This window comes from Arachis stenosperma, chromosome 4 (assembly GCF_014773155.1).
Source record: "Arachis stenosperma cultivar V10309 chromosome 4, arast.V10309.gnm1.PFL2, whole genome shotgun sequence".
Taxonomy (NCBI): domain Eukaryota; kingdom Viridiplantae; phylum Streptophyta; class Magnoliopsida; order Fabales; family Fabaceae; genus Arachis; species Arachis stenosperma.
Window position 1 is genome coordinate 101,100,652 of NC_080380.1, and position 16,552 is coordinate 101,117,203.

Consider the following 16,552-nt stretch of genomic DNA (forward strand, 5'->3'; position numbering starts at 1 on the left):
GGGTTTTCTCCAAGATCGACTTACGATCCGACTATCACCAAATAAGGGTGAGGGATGAGGATATCCCTAAGACCGCTTTCAAAACTCGTTATGGTCATTACGAGTACACTGTAATGTCTTTTGGGTTGACGAGCGCTCCTGTAGTGTTTATGGATTACATGAATAGAGTGTTCCATCCGTTTCTAGATAAATTCGTTGTTGTCTTCATTGATGACATACTGATCTACTCCAAGACTAAAGAAGAGCATGCGGAACACTTGAGGACTATGTTGCAGATTTTAAAGGAGAAGAAGCTCTATGCGAAACTATCTAAGTGTGAGTTCTGGAAGAGTGAGGTGAAGTTTTTGGGTCACGTGGTGAGTAAGGAAGGAATAGCTATAGATCCAACTAAGGTGGAGGCTGTGATGGATTGGAAGCAACCAACCACAGTAACTGAGATAAGGAGTTTTCTGGGCTTAGCTGGTTATTACCGAAGGTTCATCAAAGGCATTTCGCAATTAGCTTTGCCGTTGACAAAGTTAACCCGCAAAGACACTCCGTTTGTTTGAACTCCCGAGTGCGAGGAGAGCTTTCAGGCATTGAAGAAAAAAGTTGACCACTGCACCTGTGTTAGTGTTACCTGAGCTGAACGAGCCTTTTGAGGTGTACTGTGATGCCTCATTAAAGGGTCTAGGGTGCGTGCTGATGCAGCATCATAATGTGGTGGCGTATGCCTCACGACAGTTGAGACCTCATGAAGTTAGTTACCCTACGCACGATTTAGAACTCGCTGTGGTTGTGTTTACCTTGAAGGTGTGGAGGCATTATCTCTATGGGGTCAAGTTCCAAGTCATCTCCGATCACAAGATCTTGAAATATCTCTTTGATCAGAAAGAGCTTAATATGAGGCAGAGGAGGTGGATAGAATTATTGAAAGACTACGACTTTGAGTTGAATTACCATCTGGGAAAGGCGAATATAGTGGCGTATGCGTTAAGTCGGAAGTCGTTATATGCGGCTTGGATGATGCTTCAAGAGGAGAAGTTGCTCAAGGGATTCGAGAGTCTAAAAATTTGTGCTCGAGAAGTATCTGGAACTCTGTGTTTGAGCCGATTAGAAATCTCTAGTGACTTTAAGTCCGAACTCCTAAAGGCTCATGAAAATGATGAAGCGATATGGAAGGTGTTACCGGCGATTGAGCAAGGGAAACAGTGGAGAGTATCGGAAGAAAAAGATGGGTTATGGGGATTCAAGGGTAGGATCATTGTGCCGGATGTTGGCACTTTGAGGCAAGATATCTTAAAGGAGGCACACAAAAGTAGATTCTCCATTCACCCGGGAAGTACTAAGATGTACCATGATTTAAAGGTGATATTTTGGTGGCCGGGTATGAAGAATGATGTGGCGGAATATGTTTCAAAGTGCTTAACTTGTCAAAAGGTAAAGATTGAACATCAAAGACCTTCCGGGATGTTGCAACCTTTAGAGGTTCCGCAATGGAAGTAGGAAAGTATTGCAATGGACTTTGTGTCGGGATTCCCAAGGACTAGGGCTGGTTTTGATGCTATCTGGGTGATTGTGGACCAACTGACGAAGTCAGCTCACTTTTTACCCATTTGGATGACTTAGACCCTTGAGGAGCTAGCACGATTATACATAAAGGAGATTGTGAGACTTCATGGTGTACCTGCTACTATAATCTCTGATAGAGATCCTCGTTTCACTTCGAGGTTCTGAGATGTATTTCAGAAAGCTTTTGGAACCCGACTAAGCTTGAGTACAGCTTACCATCCTCAAACAGATGGTCAATCCGAGAGGACAATCCAAACACTAGAGGATATGTTGAGAGCTTGTGTTTTGGACCAACCGGCGAGTTGGGATCGGTATATGCCGTTAGTGGAGTTTGCATACAATAATAGTTACCATGCGAGCATCGAAATGGCTCCGTATGAGGCCTTGTATGGGAGGAAATGTCAATCTCCACTATGTTGGTATGAAACTGGAAAGAAAGGCTTGTTGGGGCCGGAGATGATAGCTGAGACCACTAAACAAGTCAAGTAAATCTGAGATAGGATGCTTACGGCGCAGAGTCGCTAGAAGAGTTAGGCCGATCAGAGGCAGAAACCCTTGGAATTTGAGAAAGGAGATCATGTTTTCCTTAAGGTTACTCCAACTACAGGAGTAGGTGGTGCGGCGAAATTGTGAACAATACTTTTTCACAACTCAAATAATCCCCGGTAATGGCTCCAAGAACTTGGTGGCTCAATACCATGGCATTACACAACTTCGCACAACTAACCAGCAAGTGCACTGGGTCGTCCAAGTAATAAACCTTACGTGAGTAAGGGTCGATCCCACGGAGATTGTTAGTATTGAAGCAAGCTATGGTCATCTTGTAAATCTTAGTCAGGCAAACTCAAATATATATGATGATGAACGAAAATAACATAGAAGCTAAGGATAGTGATACTTATGTATATCATTGGTGTAAGAGCTTCAGACAAGTGTATGAAGATGCCTTCCCTTCCGTCTCTCTGCTTTCCTACTGTCTTCATCCAATCCTTCTTACTCCTTTCCATGGCAAGCTCGTGTAAGGTTTCACTGTTGTCAGCAGCTACCTCCCATCCGCGCAGTGAAAGCTAATGCACACACTCTGTCACAGTGCTGCCAGTCACCGGTTTGGTTCCCTCCCCTACCGGAATAGAATAACTCTTTTGCGTCTGTCACTAACGCCCAGTAGGTTACAGGTTTGAAGCACGTCACAGTCATTCAATCATTGAATCCTACTCAGAATACCACAGACAAGGTTAGACCTTCCGGATTCTCTTGAATGCCGCCATCAGGTCCTGCCTATACCACGAAGATTCCGAAGAATCCAAGAGATATTCACTAAGCCTCAGATGCTTGTAGAACAAGAATGGTTGTCAGTCACCTTGTTCATGGGTGAGAATGGTGATGGGCGTCAATCATCACCTTCATCAAGTTGAAGAACAAGTGATATCTTGGTAAAAGAACAAGCGGAATTGAATGGAAGAACAATAGTAATTGCATTAATACTCGAGGTACAGCAGAGCTCCACACCTTAATCTATGGTGTGTAGAAACTCCACCGTTGAAAATACATAAGCATAAGGTCTAGGCATGGCCGAATGGCCAGCCTCCCAATGATCTAAGATAGCATAAAACTCAAAGATAGCTACCAAGATCTGTCTAAAAGTCTCCTTATTACAATAGTAAAAGGTCCTACTTATAGGAAACTAGTACATAGGCGAGTAAATGACATAAAAATCCACTTCCGGGCCCACTTGGTGTGTGCTTGGGCTGAGCAATGAAGAAATTTCGTGTAGAGACTCTCCTTGGAGTTAAACGCCAGCTTTGGTGCCAGTTTGGGCGTTTAACTCCCATTTGGGTGCCAGTTCCAGCGTTTAACGCTGGGATTTCTTGAGGTGACTTTGAACGCCGGTTTGGGCCATCAAATCTTGGGCAAAGTATGGACTATTATATATTGCTGGAAAGCCCAGGATGTCTACTTTCCAACGCCGTTGAGAGCGCGCCAATTGGGCTTCTGTAGCTCCAGAAAATCCGCTTCGAGTGCAGGGAGGTCAGAATCCAACAGCATCTGCAGTCCTTTTGAGTCTCTGGATCAGATTTTTGCTCAGGTCCCTCAATTTCAGCCAGAAAATACCTGAAATCACAGAAAAACACACAAACTCATAGTAAAGTCTAGAAAAGTGAATTTTAACTAAAAACTAATAAAAATATACTAAAAACTAACTAGATCATATCAAAAACATACTAAAAACAATGCCAAAAAGTATACAAATTATCCGCTCATCACAACACCAAACTTAAATTGTTGCTTGTCCCCAAGCAACTGAAAATCAAATAAGATAAAAGGAAGAGAATATGCAATGAATTCCAAAAACATCTGTGAAGATCAGTATTAATTAGATGAGCGGGGCTTTTAACTTTTTGCCTCTGAACAGTTTTGGCATCTCAATCTATCCTTTGAAATTCAGAATGGTTGGCTTCTTTAGGAACTTAGAATCTAGATAGTGTTAATGATTCTCCTAGTAAAGTATGATGATTCTTGAACATAGCTATTTATTGAGTCTTGGCTGTGGCCCAAAGCACTCTGTCTTTCCAGTATTACCACCGGATACATACATGCCACAGACACATAATTGGGTGAACCTTTTCAGATTGTGACTTAGCTTTGCTAAAGTCCCCAATTAGAGGTGTCCAGGGTTCTTAAGCACACTCTTATTTGCCTTGGATCACAACTCTTATTATTATTTTTTTTTTTTCGAAATTTTTTTTTTTTTCGAATAGCAATGCTTTTTCTTGCTTCAAGAATCATTTTATTGATTTTTCAGATCCTCAATAACATGTCTCCTTTTTCATCATTCTTTCAAGAGCCAACATTCATGAACCACAAATTCAAGATACATATGCACTGTTTAAGCATACATTCAGAGAACAAAAATATTGCCACCACATCAAAATAATTAAACTATTATAAAATTCAAAATTCATGCAATTCTTCCTTTTTCAATTAAGCACATTTTTATTCAAGAAAGGTGATGGATTCATAGGACATTCATAACTTTAAGGCATAGACACTAAGACACTAATGATCACAAGACACAAGCATGGATAACATAAAGCATAAAAATCGAAAAACAAAGGAATAAAGAACAAGGAAATCAAGGAACGGGTCCACCTTAGTGATGGCGGCTCTTCCTTGCTTTTGAAGGTCCTATGGAGTGCTTGAGCTCCTCAATGTCTCTTCCTTGCCTTTGTTGCTCCTCTCTCATGATTCTTTGTTCTTCTTTAATTTCATGGAGGAGAATGGAGTGTTCTTGGTGCTCCACCCTTAGTTGTCCCATATTGGAACTCAACTCTCCTAGGGAGGTGTTTAGTTGCCCCCAATAGTCTTGTGGAGGAAAGTGCATCCCTTGAGGCATCTCAGGGATCTCATGATGAGAGGGGTCTCTTGTTTGCTCCATCCTTTTCTTAGTGATGGGCTTGTCCTCATCAATGGTGATGTCTCCCTCTATGTCAACTCCCACTGAATAACAGAGGTGACAAATGAGGTGAGGAAAGGCTAACCTTGCCAAGGTAGAGGTCTTGTCCGCCACCCTATAGAGTTCTTGGGCTATAACCTCATGAACCTCTATTTCTTCTCTAATCATGATGCTATGGATCATGATAGCCCGGTCTATGGTAACTTCGGACCGGTTGCTAGTGGGGATGATTGAGCGTTGTATGAACTCTAACCATCCTCTAGCCACGGGTTTGAGGTCATGCCTTCTCAATTGGACCGGCTTTCCTCTTGAATCTTGCTTCCATTGTGCGCCCTCTTCACATATGACTGTGAGGACTTGGTCCAACCTTTGATCAAAGTTGACCCTTCTAGTGTAAGGATGCTCATCTCCTTGCATCATAGGCAAGTTGAACGCCACCCTCACACTTTCCGGACTAAAATCCAAGTATTTCCCCCGAACCATAGTAAGATAATTCTTTGGATCCGGGTTCACACTTTGGTCATGGTTCTTGGTGATCCATGCATTGGCATAGAACTCTTGAACCATCAAGATTCCGACTTGTTGAATGGGGTTGGTAAGTACTTCCCAACCTCTTCTTCGGATCTCATGGCGGATCTCCGGATATTCACCCTTTTTGAGTGAAAAGGGGACTTCGGGGATCACCTTCTTCAAGGCCACAACTTCATAGAAGTGGTCTTGATGCACCCTTGAGAGGAATCTATCCATCTCCCATGACTCGGAGGTGGAAGCCTTTGCCTTCCCTTTCCTCTTTCTAGAGGTTTCTCCGGCCTTGGATGCCATAAATGGTTATGAAAAAGCAACGCTTTTACCACACCAAACTTAAAATGTTTGCTCGTCCTCGAGCAAAAGAAGAAAGAAGAGAGTGGAAGAAGAAGAAATGAGGAAGAGGGAGATGGTGGTGTATTCGGCCAAGAAGGGAAGAAAGGGTGTTTAGGTTGTGGAAAATGAAGGGGTAAAGAGGGGTTTATATAGGAAAGAGGGGGATGAGGGTTCGGCCATTTGAGGGTGGGTTTGGGACGGAAAGTGGTTTGAATTTGAAGGGTGAGGTTGGTGGGGTTTTATGAAGGATGGATGTGAGTGGTGAAGAGAAAGATGGGATTTGATAGGTGAGGGGTCTTTGGGGAAGAGGTATTGAGGTGATTGGTGAATGGGGGAAGAAGAGAGAGAGTGATGGTAGGGTCCTGTGGGGTCCACAGATCCTGTAGTGTCAAGGAAAAGGCATCCTTGCACCAAATGGCATCAAAATCCACGTTTTGAGCCTTTTCTGGCGTTAAACGCCGGGCTGGTGCCCATTCCTGGCGTTTAACGCCAGGTTTTTACCCTTTACTGGCGTTTAACGCCAGTCTGGTGCCCCTTTCTGGCGTTAAACGCCCAGAATGGTGCCAGACTGGGCGTTAAACGCCCAACAGCTAGCATTACTGGCGTTTGAACGCCAGCTTCTTCTTCTCCAGGGTGTGCTGTTTTTCTTCCTGTTTTTCATTTTGTTTTTGCTTTTTTCATTGTTTTTGTGACTTCTTATGATCATCAACCTACAAAAAAGATAAAATAACAAAAGAAAATAATTAATTATAAAACATTGGGTTGCCTCCCAACAAGCGCTTCTTTACTGTCATTAGCTTGACAGAGGACTCTCATGGAGCCTCAGAGATGCTCAGAACCGTGTTGGAACTTCCCAACACCAAACTTAGAGTTTGAATGTGGGGGTTCAACACGAAACTTAGAGTTTGATTGTGGCCTCCCAACACCAAACTTAGAGTCTGACTGTGGGGGCTCTGTTTGGCTCTGTTTTGAGAGAAGCTCTTCATGCTTCTTCTCCATGATGACAGAGGGATATCCTTGGGCCTTAAACACCAAGGATTCTTCATTCACTTGAATGATCAACTCTCCTCTATCAACATCAATCACAGCCTTTGCTGTGGCTAGGAAGGGTCTGCCAAGGATGATGGATTCATCCATGCACTTCCCAGTCTCTAGGACTATGAAATCAGTAGGAATGTAATAGTCTTCAACCTTAACCAGAACATCCTCTACAAGTCCATAGGCTTGTTTTCTTGAGTTGTCTGCCATCTCTAGTGAGATTTTTGCAGCTTGCACCTCAAGGATCCCTAATTTCTCCATTACAGAGAGGGGCATGAGGTTTACACTTGACCCTAAGTCACACAAGGCCTTCTTGAAGGTCATGGTGCCTATGGTACAAGGTATAGAAAACTTCCCAGGATCCTGCCTCTTTTGAGGCAGTTTCTGCCTAGACAAGTCATTCAGTTCTTTGGTGAGCAAGGGTGGTTCATCCTCCCAAGTCTCATTTCCAAATAACTTGTCATTCAGTTTCATGATTGCTCCAATGTATTTAGCAACTTGCTCTTCAGTGACATACTCATCCTCTTCAGAGGAAGAATACTCATCAGAGCTCATGAATGGCAGAAGTAAGTCCAATGGAATCTCTATGGTCTCATTTTGAGCCTCGGATTCCCATTGTTCCTCATTGAGGAACTCAGAGGAGATTGGTACACGCCCACTGAGGTCTTCCTCAGTGGCGTCCTCCTCCTTTCTTTCCTCTCCATATTCGGCCATGTCTATGGCTTTGCACTCTCCTTTTGGATTTTCTTCTGTATTACTTGGGAGAGTGCTAGGAGGGAGTTCAGTAACTTTCGTGCTCAGCTGACCCACTTGTCCTTCCAAATTTCTGATGGAGGACCTTGTTTCATTCATGAAACTTTGAGTGGTCTTTATTAGATCAGAGACCATTGTTGCTAAGTCAGAAGTATTCTGCTTAGAACTCTCTGTCTGTTGCTGAGAAGATGATGGAAAAGGTTTACCATTGTTAAACCTGTTTCTTCCACCATTATTATTGAAACCTTGTTGAGGTCTCTCTTGATTCTTCCATGAGAGATTTGGGTGATTTCTCCATGAAGAATTACAGGTGTTTCCATAGGGTTCTCCTAGGTAATTCACCTCTTCCATGGAAGGGTTCTCAGGATCATAAGCTTCTTCCTCAGATGAAGCATCCTTAGTACTGTTTGGTGCATTTTGCATTCCAGACAGACTTTGAGAAATCAAATTGACTTGTTGAGTCAATATCTTGTTCTGAGCCAATATGGCATTCAGAGTGTCAATCTCAAGAACTCCTTTCTTCTGACTAGTCCCATTGTTCACAGGATTCCTTTCAGAAGTGTACATGAATTGGTTATTTGCAACCATTTCAATCAATTCTTGAGCTTCTGCAGGCGTCTTCTTCAGATGAAGAGATCCTCCAGCCGAGCTATCCAAAGACATCTTGGATAGTTCAGAGAGACCATCATAGAAAATACCTATGATGCTCCATTCAGAAAGCATGTCTGAGGGACATCTTCTGATTAATTGTTTGTATCTTTCCCAAGCTTCATAGAGGGATTCTCCATCCTTCTGTCTGAAGGTTTGGACTTCCACTCTAAGCTTACTCCATCTTTGTGGTGGAAAGAACTTTGCCAAGAAGGCATTGACTAGCTTTTCCCAAGAGTCCAGGCTTTCTTTAGGTTGGGAATCCAACCATATTCTAGCTCTGTCTCTCACAGCAAAAGGGAATAGCATCAGTCTATAGACCTCAGGGTTAACCCCATTAGTCTTGACTGTGTCACAGATTTGCAAGAACTCAGCTAAAAACTGATGAGGATCTTCCATTGGAAGTCCATGAAACTTGCAATTCTGTTGCATTAGAGAAACTAATTGAGGCTTAAGCTCAAAGTTGTTTGCTCCAATGGCAGGGATAGAGATGCTTCTCCCATAGAAATCAGGAGTAGGTGCAGTAAAGTCACCAAGCACCTTCCTTGCATTGTTGGCATTGTTGTTGTTTTCGGCGGCCATTTGTTCTTCTTCCTTGAAGAATTCGGTCAGGTGCTCTAAAGAGAGTTGTGCCTTGGCTTCTCTTAGCTTTCGCTTCAAGGTTCTCTCAGGTTCAGGGTCAGCTTCAACAAGAACGCCTTTGTCTCTGCTCCTGCTCATATGAAAGAGAAAAGAAACAGAAAGTGTGGAATCCTCTATGTCACAGTATAGAGATTCCTTGAGATGTCAGAGGAAAAGAGAAATAGAAAGAAGAAGGAGAAGGAGAATTCGAACTTTACTTAGATAAGGATCGAATTGTGCATTAAGAAGGAGTGGTACTCCATAAATAGAAGGATGTGGGAAGGAGGGAAGAGAATTTTCGAAAATTCATTAAAATATTTTGAAAACATTTTTGAAAAACATTAATTGATTTTCGAAAATCAAAGTGGAAAAGAAATCAAGTGATTTTTGAAAAAAGATTTTAAAATTAGAAATTAAAAAGATTTGATTGAAAACTATTTTGAAAAAGATGTGGTTAAAAAGATTTAATTGAAAAGTTATGGTTTTAAAAAGATGTGATTGAGAAGATATGATTTGAAAACAATTTTAAAAGATATGATTTGAAAACAATTTGAAAAGATATGATTTTAAAAATTAATGACTTGCCTAACAAGAAAAGATATGATTCAAACATAAAACCTTTCTCAACAGAAAAGGCAACAATTTTGAGATGTTCAATCAAATCATTAATTGTTAGTAAGTATCTTTTAAAAAGGAAAGAAATTGATTTTGAAAACATTTGATTGAAAAGATTTGATTTGAAAAAGATTTGATTTTGAAAAACTAAAAAAAATTGATTTGAAAACAAAATCTTCCCCCTAGCACCATCCTGGCGTTAAACGCCCAGAATGGTATACATTCTGGCGTTTAACGCCCAAAATGCTACCTCTTTGGGCGTTAAACGCCCAACCAGGTGCCCTGGCTGGCGTTTAAACGCCAGTCTGCCTTCTTCACTGGGCATTTTTGAATGCTCAGCTTTTTCTGTGTAATTCCTCTGCAGTATGTTCTGAATCTTCAATTCTTTGTATCATTGACTTGAAAAGACACAAATTAAAAAAATATTTTTTGGATTTTTAATAATCAAAATGCAAAATGAATCAATTAACAATGCATGCAAGACACCAAACTTAGCAGTTTGTATACTACTGACACTAACAATATGAAAATGCATATGAGACACACAAAATACTTCAAGTCAATAGAATTCAAAGATCAAAACAAAGAAATATATGCATGGATTCGAAAATTATAACAAAAACATGCATTTGACACCAAACTTAGGATGAGACACTAAACTTATGCAAGAAACATCAAATATTTTTTGTCTTTTTGGTTTTGTAAAAATTTTTTTGTGTTTTTCGAAAATTAAGTAGGAAAAGGTATCAAAATTCTTAATGAGAATTCCAGGAATCAGTGCAATGCTAGTCTAAGACTCCGGTCCAGGAATTAGACATGGCTTCACAGCCAGCCAAGCCTTCAAGGAAAGCTTCGGTCCAAAACACTAGACATGACCAGAGGTCAGCCAAATCTTAGCAGATCACTGCTCCAAGAGCAAAAATTGATGAGAATCAACAAGCTCTTGTGGTGATAAGTTGAAACCTCGGTCCAATCAGATTAGACATGGCTTCTCAGCCAGCCAGATTTCAACAAATCATCATGAAACTCTAGAATTCATCTTCAAGAATTTCGAAAAAAAAAATTAATACCTAATCTAAGCAACAAGATGAACCGTCAGTTGTCCAGCCTAAACAATCCCGGGCAATAACACCAAGAACTTGATGTTGTTGCCGGATCTTGGCACTGATGTTACCAAAAGCTTGCTCAAAACTTGAACAATCCCCGGCAACGGCGCCAAAAACTTGGTGCGGCGAAATTGTGAACAATACTTTTTCACAACTCAAATAATCCCCGGCAACGGCGCCAAAAACTTGGTGCGGCGAAATTGTGAACAATACTTTTTCACAACTCAAATAATCCCCGGTAATGGCTCCAAGAACTTGGTGGCTCAATACCATGGCATTACACAACTTCGCACAACTAACCAGCAAGTGCACTGGGTCGTCCAAGTAATAAACCTTACGTGAGTAAGGGTCGATCCCACGGAGATTGTTAGTATTGAAGCAAGCTATGGTCATCTTGTAAATCTTAGTCAGGCAAACTCAAATATATATGATGATGAACGAAAATAACATAGAAGCTAAGGATAGTGATACTTATGTATATCATTGGTGTAAGAGCTTCAGACAAGTGTATGAAGATGCCTTCCCTTCCGTCTCTCTGCTTTCCTACTGTCTTCATCCAATCCTTCTTACTCCTTTCCATGGCAAGCTCGTGTAAGGTTTCACTGTTGTCAGCAGCTACCTCCCATCCGCGCAGTGAAAGCTAATGCACACACTCTGTCACAGTGCTGCCAGTCACCGGTTTGGTTCACTCCCCTACCGGAATAGAATAACTCTTTTGCGTCTGTCACTAACGCCCAGTAGGTTACAGGTTTGAAGCACGTCACAGTCATTCAATCATTGAATCCTACTCAGAATACCACAGACAAGGTTAGACCTTCCGGATTCTCTTGAATGCCGCCATCAGGTCCTGCCTATACCACGAAGATTCCGAAGAATCCAAGAGATATTCACTAAGCCTCAGATGCTTGTAGAACAAGAATGGTTGTCAGTCACCTTGTTCATGGGTGAGAATGGTGATGGGCGTCAATCATCACCTTCATCAAGTTGAAGAACAAGTGATATCTTGGTAAAAGAACAAGCGGAATTGAATGGAAGAACAATAGTAATTGCATTAATACTCGAGGTACAGCAGAGCTCCACACCTTAATCTATGGTGTGTAGAAACTCCACCGTTGAAATACATAAGCATAAGGTCTAGGCATGGCCGAATGGCCAGCCTCCCAATGATCTAAGATAGCATAAAACTCAAAGATAGCTACCAAGATCTGTCTAAAAGTCTCCTTATTACAATAGTAAAAGGTCCTACTTATAGGAAACTAGTACATAGGCGAGTAAATGACATAAAAATCCACTTCCGGGCCCACTTGGTGTGTGCTTGGGCTGAGCAATGAAGAAATTTCGTGTAGAGACTCTCCTTGGAGTTAAACGCCAGCTTTGGTGCCAGTTTGGGCGTTTAACTCCCATTTGGGTGCCAGTTCCAGCGTTTAACGCTGGGATTTCTTGAGGTGACTTTGAACGCCGGTTTGGGCCATCAAATCTTAGGCAAAGTATAGACTATTATATATTGCTGGAAAGCCCAGGATGTCTACTTTCCAACGCCGTTGAGAGCGCGCCAATTGGGCTTCTGTAGCTCCAGAAAATCCGCTTCGAGTGCAGGGAGGTCAGAATCCAACAGCATCTGCAGTCCTTTTGAGTCTCTGGATCAGATTTTTGCTCAGGTCCCTCAATTTCAGCCAGAAAATACCTGAAATCACAGAAAAACACACAAACTCATAGTAAAGTCCAGAAAAGTGAATTTTAACTAAAAACTAATAAAAATATACTAAAAACTAACTAGATCATATCAAAAACATACTAAAAACAATGCCAAAAAGTATACAAATTATCCGCTCATCAGTAGGTAGGGCAACTAAGGCAAAGAAGTTGAATCCTAGATACATTGGTCCATTTCAGATCTTGGAGAGGATTGGACCGGTGGCGTATCGAATAATTCTACCACCGCATCTTTCGAACCTACACGATGTGTTTCACGTGTCACAGCTTCGGAAGTACACTCCTGATGCTAGCCATGTGTTGGAACCTGAATCGGTTCAGTTAAGAGAAGATTTGACGCTTCCGGTGGCTCCAGTCAAAATTGATGATACTAGTATCAAACGGTAGCGTGGAAAAAAGGTTTCATTAGTCAAACTGGCTTGGAGTCGAGGCGGTGTTGAGGAACACACTTGGGAACTTGGGTCGGAGATGCGAACGGATTATCCACACTTATTCTCATGTAATTGAATTTGAATTTGAATTTTGTGGGCGAAATTCCCAATTAGGTGGGTAGAATGTAAGACCCGGTTAATTAATAGCTAATTTATCCATAAATGAGAATTTATTCTAGAAAGCCAAAAATGTGATTTTTATGGCTTAATATGATAGAGGAGATCGAGACGATAATTTTAGTACCAATTTTATAGAAATCGGACCAAGATTGGACCAAACGGGCCAAACCGGGCCAATCGGACCCAAAGTGGGCCCTTGGCCCAACATAACTAAACAAAAATCCTAGTTTTCAGCACTCTCTCTCCTCACTTGACACACTCACACGCTGAAAATGGAGGCCATGGAGGGAAGAACACTCTCTCAAGTTCTTTCTCTCACTTGATCTTCAAACCACCATAACTTTTGATCTAGAGCTCCGATTGCTGCACCGTTTGCGGCCACGCATTCACCGCAGAGAGCTCTACAAAACCCATACAATTAATCTTGAGGTAAGCCACGTTTTTCTCTTCGAATTTCCAGCCTTGTTTTCGAGTTTCATGAGCAAAAATATTGAGATTTTGGGCTCTTTGATGTTATAGGACCCAACTCTCTTGAAGGAGAAGGTTAATCTTGTCTCTTTGGACCTTGGGTGTGGTAAGATTCTCAACCCTAGTGTAATTTGTTGTTCTATGATGTTTGGGTATTGAGATGTTGTGTATGGGTATGATGATTGTGGCTTCGGTTGTGTGTATGTGAATGTTGGGGCTTGATTGAGACCTTAGAAAGTTTGAAAAGAGATTTTTGGTGGTAAAAATCTGTGCTTGGAGGTGTTGAGACCTAGAGGGCTTGTGGACAAGTGGTTTGAAAGTGCTCCGGTTGAGCTTGGGAAATCAACTAAGGTATGGTCTCGGTTTCTCATATCTAATATGTAATGTGGTAGGAAATACTTAGGCTAGAGGCCCTAAGATAGGCATTGAATTGTTGATGTTATTGAATGGTTGAGATATATGATGTGATCATATATGTGATGTGGTGGACGAAATTGTGATCATCAACAATGGCTCCAAAGATTTGGTGCTCTCAAACGTGAGTCTCACTTTGTCACACCTCCGTACAACTAACCAGCAAGTGTACTGGGTCATCCAAGTAATACCTTATGTGAGTAAGGGTCGATCCCACAGAGATTGTTGGTATGAAGCAAGCTATGGTCATCTTGTAAATCTCAGTCAGGCTGATTCAAATGTGATTGGATTAGATAATTAAAAGATAAATAAAATAGGATATAAATACTCATGTAATTCAATGGTGGGAATTTCAGATAGGTGCATGGAGGTGCTATGTTCCTTCTGAATCTCTGCTTTCCTACTTCTTCCTTCTAGTTTTTCATCATTCCTTTCTATGGCAAGTTGTATGTAGGGCATCACCGTTGTCAATGGCAACATCCCATCCTCTCAGTGAAAAAGGTCCAAATGCTCTGTCACAGCACGGCTAATCATCTGTCGGTTCTCAATCAGGTTAGAATAGAATCCAGTAATTCTTTTGCGTCTGTCACTAACGCCCTGCCTTTAGAAGTTTGAAGCTCGTCACAATCACTCAATCCCGGAATCCTACTCGGAATACCACAGACAAGGTTAGACTTTCTGGATTTCCATGAATGCCGCCATCAATTCTAGCTTATACCAAGAAGATTCTGATTAAGGAATCCAAGAGATATGCGCCGGTCTAAGGTAGAACGGAAGTGGTTGTCAATCACGTGCGTTCATAGGTGAGAATGATGATGAGTGTCACGGATCATCACATTCATCAAGTTGAAATGCAACGAATATCTTAGAACAGGAATAAATCGAATTGGATGAAAAATAGTAGTAATTGCATTAAAACTTGAGGTACAGCAGAGCTCCACACCCTTAATCTATGGTGTGTAGAAACTCCACCGTTGAAAATACATAAGTGAAAGGTCCAGGCATGGCCGAATGGCCAGCCCCCATGATCTGAGAACTAAACGTCCTAAGATATCTAATAGACTAGTAAAAAGTTCTATTTATACTAAACTAACTACTAGGGTTTACAGAGGTAAGTATTGATGCATAAATCCACTTCCGGGGCCCACTTGGTGTGTGCTTGGGCTGATCTTGATCTATCCAAGAGCTGAGACTTCTCTTGGAGTTGAACGCCAAGTTGTAACGTGTTTTGGGCGTTCAACTCTGGTTCGTGACGTGTTTTTGGCGTTTGACTCCAGAATGCAGCATGAAACTGGTGTTGAGCGCAGTTTACATCATCAAATTCTAAATAAAGTATGAACTATTATATATTTCTGGAAAGCTCTGGATGTCTACTTTTTAACGCCGTTCAGAGTGCGCTATTTGGAGTTCTGTAGCTCCAGAAAATCCATTTTGAGTGCAGAGAGGTCAGATTCCAACAGCATCAGCAGTCCTTTGTCAGCCTCTTATCAGAGTTTTGCTCAGGTCCGTCAATTTCAGCCAGAAAATACCTGAAATCACAGAAAAATACTCAAACTCATAGTAAAATCTAGAAATGTGAATTTAGCATAAAAACTAATGAAAAAATCCCTAAAAGTAACTAGATCATACTAAAAACTACCTAAAAACAATGCCAAAAAGCGTATAAATTATTCGCTCTTCACAACACCAAACTTAAATTGTTGCTTGTCCCCAAGCAACTGAAAATCAATTAGGATAAAAAGAAGAGAATATACTATAAATCCCAAAATATCAATGAATATTAATTATAATTAAATGAGCGGGACTTGTAGCTTTTTACTTCTGAACAGTTTTGGCATTTCACTTTTTCCTTTGAAGTTTAGAATGATTGGCTTCTATCGGAACTTAGAATTTCAGATAGTGTTATTGATTCTCCTAGTTAAGTTTGTTGATTCTTGAACACAGCTACTTTTATGAGTCTTGGCCGTGGCCCTAAGCACTTTATTTTCCAGTATTACCACCGGATACATAAATGCCACAGACACATAACTGGGTGAACCTTTTCAGATTGTGACTCAGCTTTGCTAGAGTCTCCAGTTAGAGGTGTCCAGAGCTCTTAAGCACACTCTTTTTGCTTTGGATCACGACTTTAACCACTCAGTCTCAAGCTTTTCACTTGGGCCTTCATGACACAAGCACATGGTTAGGGACAGCTTGATTTAGCCGCTTAGGCCTGGATTTTATTTCCTTGGGCCCTCCTATCCATTGATGCTCAAAGCCTTGGATCCTTTTTACCCTTGCCTTTTGGTTTTAAGGGCTATTGGCTTTTTCTGCTTGCTTTTTCTTTTTCTTTTATTTTTTGCCATTTTTTTTCGCAAGCCTTTGCTTTTTTCACTGCTTTTTCTTGCTTCAAGAATCAATTTCATGATTTTTCAGATCATCAATAACATTTCTCTTTGTTCATCATTCTTTCAAGAGCCAACAATTTTAACATTCCTAAATAACAAGATCAAAAGACATATGCACTGTTCAAGCATTCATTCAGAAAACAAAAAGTATTGTCACCACATCAATATAATTAAACTAAATTCAAGGATAAATTCAAAATTCATGTACTTCTTGTTCTTTTGAATTAAAACATTTTTCATTTAAGAGAGGTGAAGGATTAATGGAATTTATTCATAGTTTTAAGACATGGTTACTACATACTAATGATCATGAAGTAGAGACACAAAACATAGATAAACACAACATAAAAAACCAAAAAGTAGAAAGAAATA

The 16,552-nt window shown here is 40.9% G+C and overlaps 1 non-coding gene across 1 annotated transcript; it reads left to right on the forward strand.

Annotated features, from left to right (window-relative positions):
* Positions 1-8,374: 8,374 nt before the first annotated feature.
* LOC130978169 (small nucleolar RNA R71) lies at positions 8,375-8,482 on the forward strand. The gene has a single exon (XR_009085827.1). It is a non-coding gene; the product is annotated as a small nucleolar RNA R71 (small nucleolar RNA).
* The last annotated feature ends 8,070 nt before the right edge of the window (positions 8,483-16,552 follow it).